The following is a 10,585-nucleotide window of genomic DNA, read 5'->3' as shown; positions in this document are numbered from 1 at the left end:
AGGAGCACACTCTTAAAGGGAGTGATCCTAATCTCAGTTTGTTACCTGTATAAAAGACACCTGTCCACAGAAGCAATCAATCAATCAATCAGATTCCAAACTCTCCACCATGGCCAAGACCAAAGAGCTCTCCAAGGATGTCAGGGACAAGATTGTAGACCTACACAAGGCTGGAATGGGCTACAAGACCATCGCCAAGCAGCTTGGTGAGAAGGTGACAACAGTTGGTGCGATTTATTCGCAAATGGAAGAAACACAAAATAACTGTCAATCTCCCTCGGCCTGGGGCTCCATGCAAGATCTCACCTCGTGGAGTTGCAATGATCATGAGAACGGTTAGGAATCAGCCCAGAACTACACGGGAAGATCTTCTCAATGATCTCAAGGCAGCTGGGACCATAGTCACCAAGAAAACAATTGGCAACACACTACGCCGTGAAGGACTGAAATCCTGCAGCGCCCGCAAGGTCCCCCTGCTCAAGAAAGCACATATACATACCCGTCTGAAGTTTGCCAATGAACATCTGAATGATTCAGAGGAGAACTGGGTGAACGTGTTGTGGTCAGATGAGACCAAAATCGAGCTCTTTGGCATCAACTCAACTCGCCATGTTTGGAGGAGGAGGAATGCTGCCTATGACCCCAAGAACACCATCCCCACCGTCAAACATGGAGGTGGAAACATTATGCTTTTGCCGTGTTTTTCTGCTAAGGGGACAGAACAACTTCACTGTATCAAAGGAAAGATGGACGGGGCCATGTACCATCAAATCTTGGGTGAGAACCTCCTTCCCTCAGCCAGGGCATTGAAAATGGGTCGTGGATGGGTATCCCAGCATAACAATGACCCAAAACAGATGGCCAAGGCTACAAAGGAGTGGCTCAAGAAGAAGCACATTAAGGTCCTGAAGTGGCCTAGCCAGTCTCCAGACCTTAATCCCATAGAAAATCTGTGGAGGGAGCTGAAGGTTCGAGTTGCCAAACGTCAGCCTCGAAACCTTAATGACTTGGAAAAGATCTGCAAAGAGGAGTGGGACAAAATCCCTCCTGAGATGTGTGCAAACCTGGTGGCCAACTACAAGAAACGTCTGACCTCTGATTGCCAACAAGGGTTTTGCCACCAAGTACTAAGTCATGTTTTGCAGAGGGGTCAAATACTTATTTCCCTCATTAAAATGCAAATCAATTTATAACATTTTTGACATGCATTTTTCTGGACTTTTTTGTTGTTATTCTGTCTGACTGTTCAAATAAACCTACCATTAAAATTATAGACTGATTATTTCTTTGTCAGTGGGCAAACGTACAAAATCAGCAGGGGATCAAATACTTTTTTCCCTCACTGTATTTCCTATATAGTGCACTACTTTTGACCCGGGCCCATAGGTCTCTGATCAAAAGTAGTGACTATATAGGGAATAGGGTGCTATTTGGGACACATCTTCTCTTTCTCTCCCCTTCCTTAACAAAGGGGGCTGTGGGATTTGTCCCATGCAGGTTGCTAGAGGAACACAATGGGGTAGTATCCTCCTAAAGGGTTCAGACCGGACACAGTTTTTCATATCAGAGATGGGCCACAGCTGTTACAGTACAGGCTGAAAAAACACCCCCCCAACCTGTGTTTTTCTCGGTCTCTCTCTTGCTCTCGCTGCATGTCTGTGTACAGTCGTGGTCAAACGTTTTGAGAATGACACAAGTATTGCTCTTCACAAAGATTGCTGCTTCAGTGTTTTTAAATATTTTTGTCAGATGTTACTATGGTATACTGAAGTATAATTACAAGCATTCCATAAGTGTCAAAGGCTTTTATTGACAATTACATTAAGTTTATTCAAAGAGTCAATATTTGCAGTGTTGACCCTTCTTTTTCAAGACCTCTGCAATCCGCCCTGGCATGCTGTCAATTAACTTCTAGGCCACATCCTGACTGATGGCAGCCCATTCTTGCATAATCAATGCTTGGAGTTTGTCAGAATTTGTGGGTTTTTGTTTGTCCACCCGCCTCTTGAGGATCGACCACAAGTTCTCAATGGGATTAAGGTCTGGAGAGTTTCCTGGCCATGGACCCAACATTTCGATGTTTTGTTCCCCGAGCCACTTAGTTATCACTTTTGCCTTATGGCAAGGTGCTCCATCATGCTGGAAAAGGCATTGTTCGTCACCAAACTGTTCTTGGATGGTTGGGAGAAGTTGCTAGTTGCTCTCGGAGGATGTGTTGGTACCATTCTTTATTCATGGCTGTGTTCTTAGGCAAAATTGTGAGTGAGCCCACTCCCTTGGCTGAGAAGCAACCCCACACGTGAATGGTCTCAGGATGCTTTACTGTTGGCATGACACAGGATTGATGGTAGCGCTCACCTTGTCTTCTCCGGACAAGCTTTTTTCCGGATGCCCCAAACAATTGGAAAGGGGATTCATCAGAAAAAATGACTTTACCCCAGACCTCAGCAGACCAATCCCTGTACCTTTTGCAGAATATCAGTCTGTCCCTGATGTTTTTCCTGGAGAGAAGTGGCTTCCTTGCTGCCCTTCTTGACACCAGGCCATCCTCCAAAAGTCTTCGCCTCACTGTGCGTGCAGATGCACTCACACCTGCCTGCTGCCATTCCTGAGCAAGCTCTGCACTGGTGGTGCCCCGATCCCGCAGCTGAATCAACTTTAGGAGACAGTCCTGGCGCTTGCTTGACTTTCTTGGGTGCCCTGAAGCCTTCTTCACAACAATTGAACCTCTCTCCTTGAAGTTCTTGATGATCCGATAAATGGTTGATTTAGGTGCAATCTTACTAGCAGCAATATCCTTGCCTGTGAAGCCCTTTTTGAGCAAAGCAATGATGAAGGCACATGTTTCCTTGCAGGTAACCATGGTTAACAGAGGAAGAACAATGATTTCAAGCACCACCCTCCTTTTAAAGCTTACAGTCTGTTACTCTAATTCAATCAGCATGACAGAGTGCTCTCCAGCCTTGTCCTCGTCAACACTCTCACCTGTGTTAACGAGAGAATCACTGACATGTCAGCTGGTCCTTTTGTGGCAGGTCTGAAATGCAGTGGAAATGTTTTTTTGAGATTAAGTTCATTTTCATGGCAAAGAGGGACTTTGCAATTGATTGCAATTAATCTGATCACTCTTCATAACATTCTGGAGTATATGCAAATTGCCATCATAAAAACTGAGGGAGCAGACTTTGTGAAAATTAATATTTGTGTCATTCTCAAGACTTTAGACCACGACTGTAGATGAAATGTCAGTTGCCAACCTTCTCGCGATTCCGTCCATGGTGAGGTAAGGGGGTCTGCCCTGCCCTCCCCTCTCTCCTTTCCCCTGCTTGGGTTTCCCCTCACCCCTGTATTGCTCCACAATGGCACCCTATTCCTTACATAGTGCACTACTTTTCACCAGAACCCTATGGCCCTGGATAAAAGGTAGTGCAATAATTAGGGAATGTGGTGCCATTTGGCATGCAGACATAGACCTCTACTTCACTCTCCCTTACCAGCTCAGATGCCGTCTCACCCGTTGCCTCTGACAAGTGTATAGCTATGAGTCCTATTACCAGACCCACCCCCCCCCCTCCTCTCTGAGATGCCTACAGTCCTGTTACCTGGAGCTCCCTTCGCTGATAGATCTGGTCACACCAGGACCTGTGGTCTTTTTTAACAGGTAAATTACATCCTCCTTTGAGGATAACAATGTTTCATCTTTAGTAGGCTAGTCTGGATTCTGGAATAAACAGGATAATGGTCTTCTAAAAATGAATAGCTCTGAGTTATTGTCTTACAATAAAGTATATTTATCTTATTGTCTTCCATATTGTCCTTATGTTTTATTGCATATAAGTATTTCAGCACTATTTGTTCCCTTTATTTGGAATCAGGCATGTGGGAGATGTATCGAAATGTGGTTTGGTATGATTTCATGAAATAGCAGTATTTCATCATCAGAAGAATACCCTTATTTCATCCCGAAGTTATGCATGCATAATAACTCATTTGAAGGGAGTCGCTCCTATTATGCATCCCAAATGGCACTATTTAGTACACTACATAGGGAATAATGTGCAATTTGGGACTTAAAAACCCTATTCAGCAAAGTGACATCACCCTTTAAATCACATTTATTCCTCTCATAACTGGGCTGGAGGCACCAGAGATTCAGGTAGCAGGCCCGTTCCCAGAGAATGCAGAAGGAACTCACAATCCACAGTGAACCCATGCTGGCTTTTACGTCCATAATGACCCGACATCTGGGCTTTCTGATCTCAGGGAATTAAATGACAAATGGCTCACATTCCAGGACAACCTACTGTCGCTGGGTGTAGCCTATAGTAAAATACTTTATAGTCTTTGTCTTCTACTTTACTATCGGAGGACATCGAGGCTTTTCGTGTTCTGTACATTTCTAACTGGGATGGGATCGATCCTTCAATGTTATTTGGTCGATGATGTTCACTAGTAGGTTATTTTGTGTGGTATCGATGAAGGTATTTGATTGGAGAATGGGGATTATTATAATACAGACCATAATACACACACACACACTTACACACATATACACACACTCACTTTGTTTACTCATGTTATAGCCAACTCTTGACTTTTGAATGAATTATTTTTAATAAAATATTTGTATCTAGTTGTCAGGTATTCATTATCTTTTAACTGGTTAAATGTTTGCATGTTTCAGTAATGATTAACATGACTAAATAGTCATAAATCTCTGCTTGATTTAGCTTTTGGTATATTTTGCATTTTTATATAAATTCTGTATTGCCACTGAAGAAAGCAATAATTAATCAACACTACTATAAATAAATGGACACTACCTGTTATAAAACGGAAATTGCTCTCCGTTAATAAATGGTGAGAAATGTTCAGTCTGAAGCTATTCGGCTATGGGTTTCACAGCCCTGTAATGTAATGATACAAGTTATATCACCTTAAAAATGATTTATTTACAACCTCTGGGGTTGTAAAAATATTAAATCCATCTCATTAGATCAGAACAGGATGGATCAACAGTGATTCATATTACTGGATTGCATTACTGGAAAACAAGGGTAGTTGTGCTTTGCTGTATAACACACATTATTTGTCTATCCATATGATGTGGATCATTGTCAGGTTATTTGATATATAAGCTTCAGTAACAAAAGAAAACCATGGTTGTAATAACACTTTAAACAGGTAGTTTATAAATGTGTAGAATGTGTTTGTTTTGAGTCCACACTGGTCAGTTAACTTATGCATTCGGAAAGTATTCAGACCCCTTGACTTTTTCCACATTTTGTTAAGTTACAACCTTATTCTAGAATAGATTAAATGAAATGTGTTCCTCAACAATCTACACACAATACCCCATAATGACAAAGTGAAAACAGGTTTTTATAAGTTTTTGCAAATGTATTACAAATAAAAAATAAAACGTATTTACTTAAGTATTCAGACCCTTTGCTATGAGACTCATAATTGAGCTCAGGTGCATCCTGTTTCCATTGATCATCCTTGATGTTTCTACAACTTGATTGGAGACCACCTGTGGTAAATTCAATTGATTTGAAAAATTTTGGAAAGGACACACCTGTCTATATAAGGTCCCACAGTTGACAGTGCATGTTAGAGCAAAAACCAAGCCATGAGGTCGAAGGAATTGTCCGTAGAGCTCCGAGACAGGATTGTGTGGAGGCACAGATATGGGGAAGGGTACCAAATAATTTCTGCAGCATTGAATGTCCCCAAGAACACAGTGGCCTCCATCATTCTTAAATGGAAGAAGTTTGGAACCACCAAGACTCTTCCTAGAACTGACTGCCCAGCCAAACTGAACAATTGGGGAGAAGGGCTTTGGTCATGGAGGTGACCGAGAACATGATGGAGAACCTTCCAGAAGGACAACCATCTCTCCAAGCGGGCCTTTATTGTAGAGTGGCCAGATGGAAGCCACTCCTCAGTAAAAGGCACATGACTGCCTGCTTGGAGTTTGCCAAGAGGTACCTAAAGGACTCTGAGACCATTAGAAACAACATTCTCTGGTCTGATGAAACCAAGATTGAACTCTTTGGCCTGAATGCCAAGCGTCATGCCTGGAGGAAACCTGGCACCATCCCTACAGTGAAGCATCATGCTGTGGGGATGTTTTTCAGCGGCAGGGACCGGGAGACTAGTCATGATCGAGGGAAAGATGAACGGAACAAAGTACAGAGAGATCCTTGATGAAAACCTGCTCCAGAGCGCTCAGGACCTCAGACTGGGGGCAAAGGTTCACCTTCCAACAGGACAACAACCATAAGCACACAGCCAAGACAATGCATGAGTGGCTTTGGGACAAGTCTCTGAATGTCCTTGAGTGGCCCAGTCAGAGCCCTGACTTGAACCTGATCGAACATCTCTGGAGAGACCTGAAAATAGCTGTTCAGCGAAACTCCCCAACCAACCTGACAGAGCTTGAGAGGATCTGCAGAGAAGAATTGGATAAACTCCACAAATACAGGTGTGCCAAGCTATTAGCATCATACTCAAGGCTGTAATCGCTGCCAAATGTGTTTCAACAAAGTACTGAGTAAAGGGTCTGAATACTTATGTAAATGTAATATTTTTATTTTTTATACATTTGCTAACATTTCTAAACCGGTTTTTGCACTGTCATGGGGTATTGTGTGTAGATTGATAAGGCTGTAATGTAACAAAATGTGGAAAAAGTCAAGGGATCTGAATACTGTCCGAATGCACAGTACACGACCGTAATAATCATCATGAAACAGCCTTGGATGTGCCATAAGTGTAAGCCAACATAATTCATTATTTTACATTAACCTGTTTAACTGCATTGATAGTCCAGCCCCGTTATAGATGCAAATACCATGCAGTTGCACCAGGGGAATTTAAACCAAACAGATTTTTTTTTGCAGGTCTTCTGTTTTCCCACATTTATTGACAAATTCATTTCCCATCATGAAAATGTATCCCCATTCCCCAATCAAATACCTTCATTGATACCACAAAAAAACTGACAAATACAGATATTTTACTCCAATCTGGCAACCCTCATAAATTCTGACATAGCACCAGTATCCCAAAGTATTAAGCGAAAACAAGCATCGAAAACAGCATTTGAAATAATAAATAAAAAATGTAAGACTAATATTATAAGTGTTTCGTTGACAACCTGGCTGATTAACAATATTGGGTTGATAACACGTTTGTTTTTTAATGTAAATAAAAGTGGGACACAAAAAAAGGCAATGTAGAACACGATTGCCCAAAATGCATTGCTCTAATAACTTTTAAAAAGTATGTTCCTGAAGTTTGCCCAAAAAAACTGTATTTTCCTGTGAATGAAGTTGCACAATATTTTTTGTATTTTCCTACAAATTAATTAGCACCATTTTTTTTTTTTTTCACATTAAGCCACACAGAAATGCACGAAATCTGCTGAAATATTTTTTGTACATATTTGCAGGAATTGAGTGTGAGATTGTGTTGCTATAGGCTACCACCAACAGAAGATATACTGAGTGTACAAAACATTAGGAACACCTGCTCTTTCCATGAGATAGACTGACCAGGTGAATCCAGGTGAACGCTATGATCCCTTATTGATGTCACTTGTTAAATCCACTTCAATCAGTGTAGATGAAGGGGAGGATTTTTAATCCTTGAGACAATTGAGACATGGATTGTGTATGTGTGGCATTGAGGGTGAATGTGCAAGACAAAATACTTAAGTGCCTTTGAACAGAGTATGGTAGTAGGTGCCAGGTACACCGGTTTGTGTGTCAAGAACTGCAACGCTGCTGTGTTTTTCACGCTCAACAGTTTCCGGTGTGTATCAAGAATGGTCCAACACCCAAAGGACATCCAGCCAACTTCACACAACGGTGGGAAACATTGGAGCCAACATGGGCCAGCCTCCCTGTGGAACGCTTTCGACACCTTGTAGAGTCCATGCCCTGACGACTTGAGGCCGTTCTGAAGGTGTTCTTAATGTATTGTACACTCAGTGTATAGTCCTACTCCCCGGACTCCCGAACGAGGACCGAGTTTGTTCTTCACGGTAACATCTGGCAGAGTCTCCCCGCGCGGCCGTATTGTGTCTGGCCAGTCATGTAAAGTGGCTTACTCTTGGTATCATGGACCTCCAATCCCTCAGTAAGGTAGCAAACTTTTAAAAGTCACTTTGTGGCCTTTAAACAGATCATGGCCGATTTTACTTGGTCTTGTACGAAATGTATTTAGGACTTGTGAGATATTCAGGCTCAAGATACAAAAACACTAAGTATTGCAAAGATTTAATTGACTCGAAAGGATTGAATTGTATCCTAGACTGTCTTTTTCATGGTGGCCTGTAAATTATGTAGCATAAACATTACTGAAATATTTGCAATGTGAAGTGTCTTTGTCAAATGTTCAGGCTAAAGTAGGCTCTTTGTTTTATCATTTGATTTATCAGTTATTCATTTGAAGAAGAAGAAGAAGAAGAAGAAGAAGAAGAAACTCCTACAATAACAGTATGGTTTCCAGTACCTTCGGTGCTAGGACCCCTAATTAATGTGATTTTACATAGAATTTAGATGTCCTTTGAAGTTAAATTAAACTATTTTAGGGTTGTCATTGAGTTATGTCTGCCTTGCAAAGTTGTGTTAAAATATTGCTAAACACATATCTATCTTTATGAATGAGTATTCATATGTTGCTCCAAAAACTTAAATAATGTTTAATCCACATTATAACATTCATATCCATGTGAGAGTGAAAAAGTTCTCAACAGCTATACAAATGCGTTTATTTAATCATGAATAGCCACCTTGTCAGCGCGAGCAGAAAGTCTGGGGACTTGTTGGCAAACTGGATCGAAAGTTCCAGCACACACAGTTTTCGTTTAAAGTCGACATTTCTCTGTGTATTTACATTGAATTTAGGCCAACATGTGGTATTTACCGTTGACATAAAAGTAGTTTAACATTAACAAATAACAAACGGATAGGCCAAAGTCCTCAACGAATGAAGACGTTTTTTTCTTACAACTTACATAACTCAAAATTAATTACCGTGTTGTCGTTTTCGATTACAATAATAATAATAATAATAATAATAATAATAATAAATACTAATACTAATAATAGCCTAATATATATATATATATATATATATATATATATATATATATATATTTATTGTTATTGTTGTTATCAATAATAAAGGTATGAACCATTGTTATTAATAATTAATTAATGGATATTTATGTTCACTGTAAAGAAAATACAAAAATAATCAAGTGGCTAAGGATACTAACTATTCCTGTGATAACAACCGCACATTTCTTCATCTAAAATGACTTGCAAGTTGATTTCACAAAGGTTTCATCTTCATTATTGTCAAGCATATAGCTACTATTTTCTCCAAGTTCTCTGCTAAAACAATTGGGTATAGACATTGTCATGACTACTTTTTGTTATGAATACTAATTTGTGGCCTATATCTCGATGTAACTTTCTTTAAAAAACACAATAATCGAAGTGTTTTTCTAATCGAAAATATGGAAGAAAATATTTAACGTATAATGCAGCCTATATACTGTGCTTCGCACAACCGATGGCCTATATGTTTGGCAATGCAGAAGATCTGTGCCAGCAACAATTATATCAGTTGATATTGAGTTTGAGATGACAAGATGGATCATAACTGTAACAGAGTTATGCATAATAAATCATGTGTTGTCGTAGGCCTGTTGGCTATATGACACAGAACCAGAGCAGACTACCCTATCCAGTCCAATGTGTTAATATACCATGGTATATCAGACAGGTATACGTTGGTAACCCGTTTATAATAGCAATAAGGCACCTCGGGGGGTTGTGGTATATGGCCAATGTGGTATATTATTACCAATGCTAAGGGCTGTATCCAGGCACTCTGCGTTGCGTCTTGCATATAACACACCCCGTCGGGCATTATTGTTTAATTATACCATGGCATTGTTGAATACTTGTTTCTGATTGGCTTGAAGCTTCTGATTGGCATTATAGAGCGTGCATTATTTCCCTATAAGGCACAGTATATTTGCACAGTAGAATTCAATGGCTATAGTTACTTTTTACATGTTTTGTTTGAGCTGCTTTTGGCATTGTTGAATTTGATGTTCATCATAGCAAGCTAGGACTGATGGGTTGGTTAGCTAAACTAGCAAGTCTGTTTGTTTGGTTACCACGAAAACTACGGTCGTTATCTAGTAAACTTTCTAGCTACTTCAGTGGATGTTGAACACATTTCTACCGGCAAATGAACACATTTGTAGCAGCAAATGTGTTCAATTATAGCCATGGTATAAAAGGGATTATCAACTCGGGGCTCTATGCGTTCTCTGGAAAATAATGCAACTCCGTGGAAGGTCAGTTCCACGTCGTTCATTATTTTCCACAGAACGCAAAGCCCCTCGTTGACGGACAGTTACTTAATCATCTCTACCAGGATTCCACGCGAGCGCCCTCCCGCAATCTCCTGTGATAGGTCAGTTTAGCTTGTTATTTCGCTTGCGTGCGTCAATTGGCCATGGTGACTGTCAATCAGACGTATAGATACGCCCCTCGCG

General features: G+C 40.5%; 1 long non-coding RNA gene across 1 annotated transcript; it reads left to right on the top strand.

The window, feature by feature from the left end:
- Positions 1 to 7,948: 7,948 nt before the first annotated feature.
- On the top strand, positions 7,949 to 8,656 carry LOC121584589. Its single transcript, XR_006003740.1, has 2 exons — positions 7,949 to 8,150; positions 8,447 to 8,656. It is a non-coding gene; the product is annotated as an uncharacterized LOC121584589 (long non-coding RNA).
- Positions 8,657 to 10,585: the final 1,929 nt, after the last annotated feature.

Source organism: Coregonus clupeaformis, unplaced genomic scaffold (genome assembly GCF_020615455.1).
Source record: "Coregonus clupeaformis isolate EN_2021a unplaced genomic scaffold, ASM2061545v1 scaf0283, whole genome shotgun sequence".
Taxonomy (NCBI): domain Eukaryota; kingdom Metazoa; phylum Chordata; class Actinopteri; order Salmoniformes; family Salmonidae; genus Coregonus; species Coregonus clupeaformis.
This window is presented reverse-complemented; position numbering and strand designations above follow the sequence as displayed.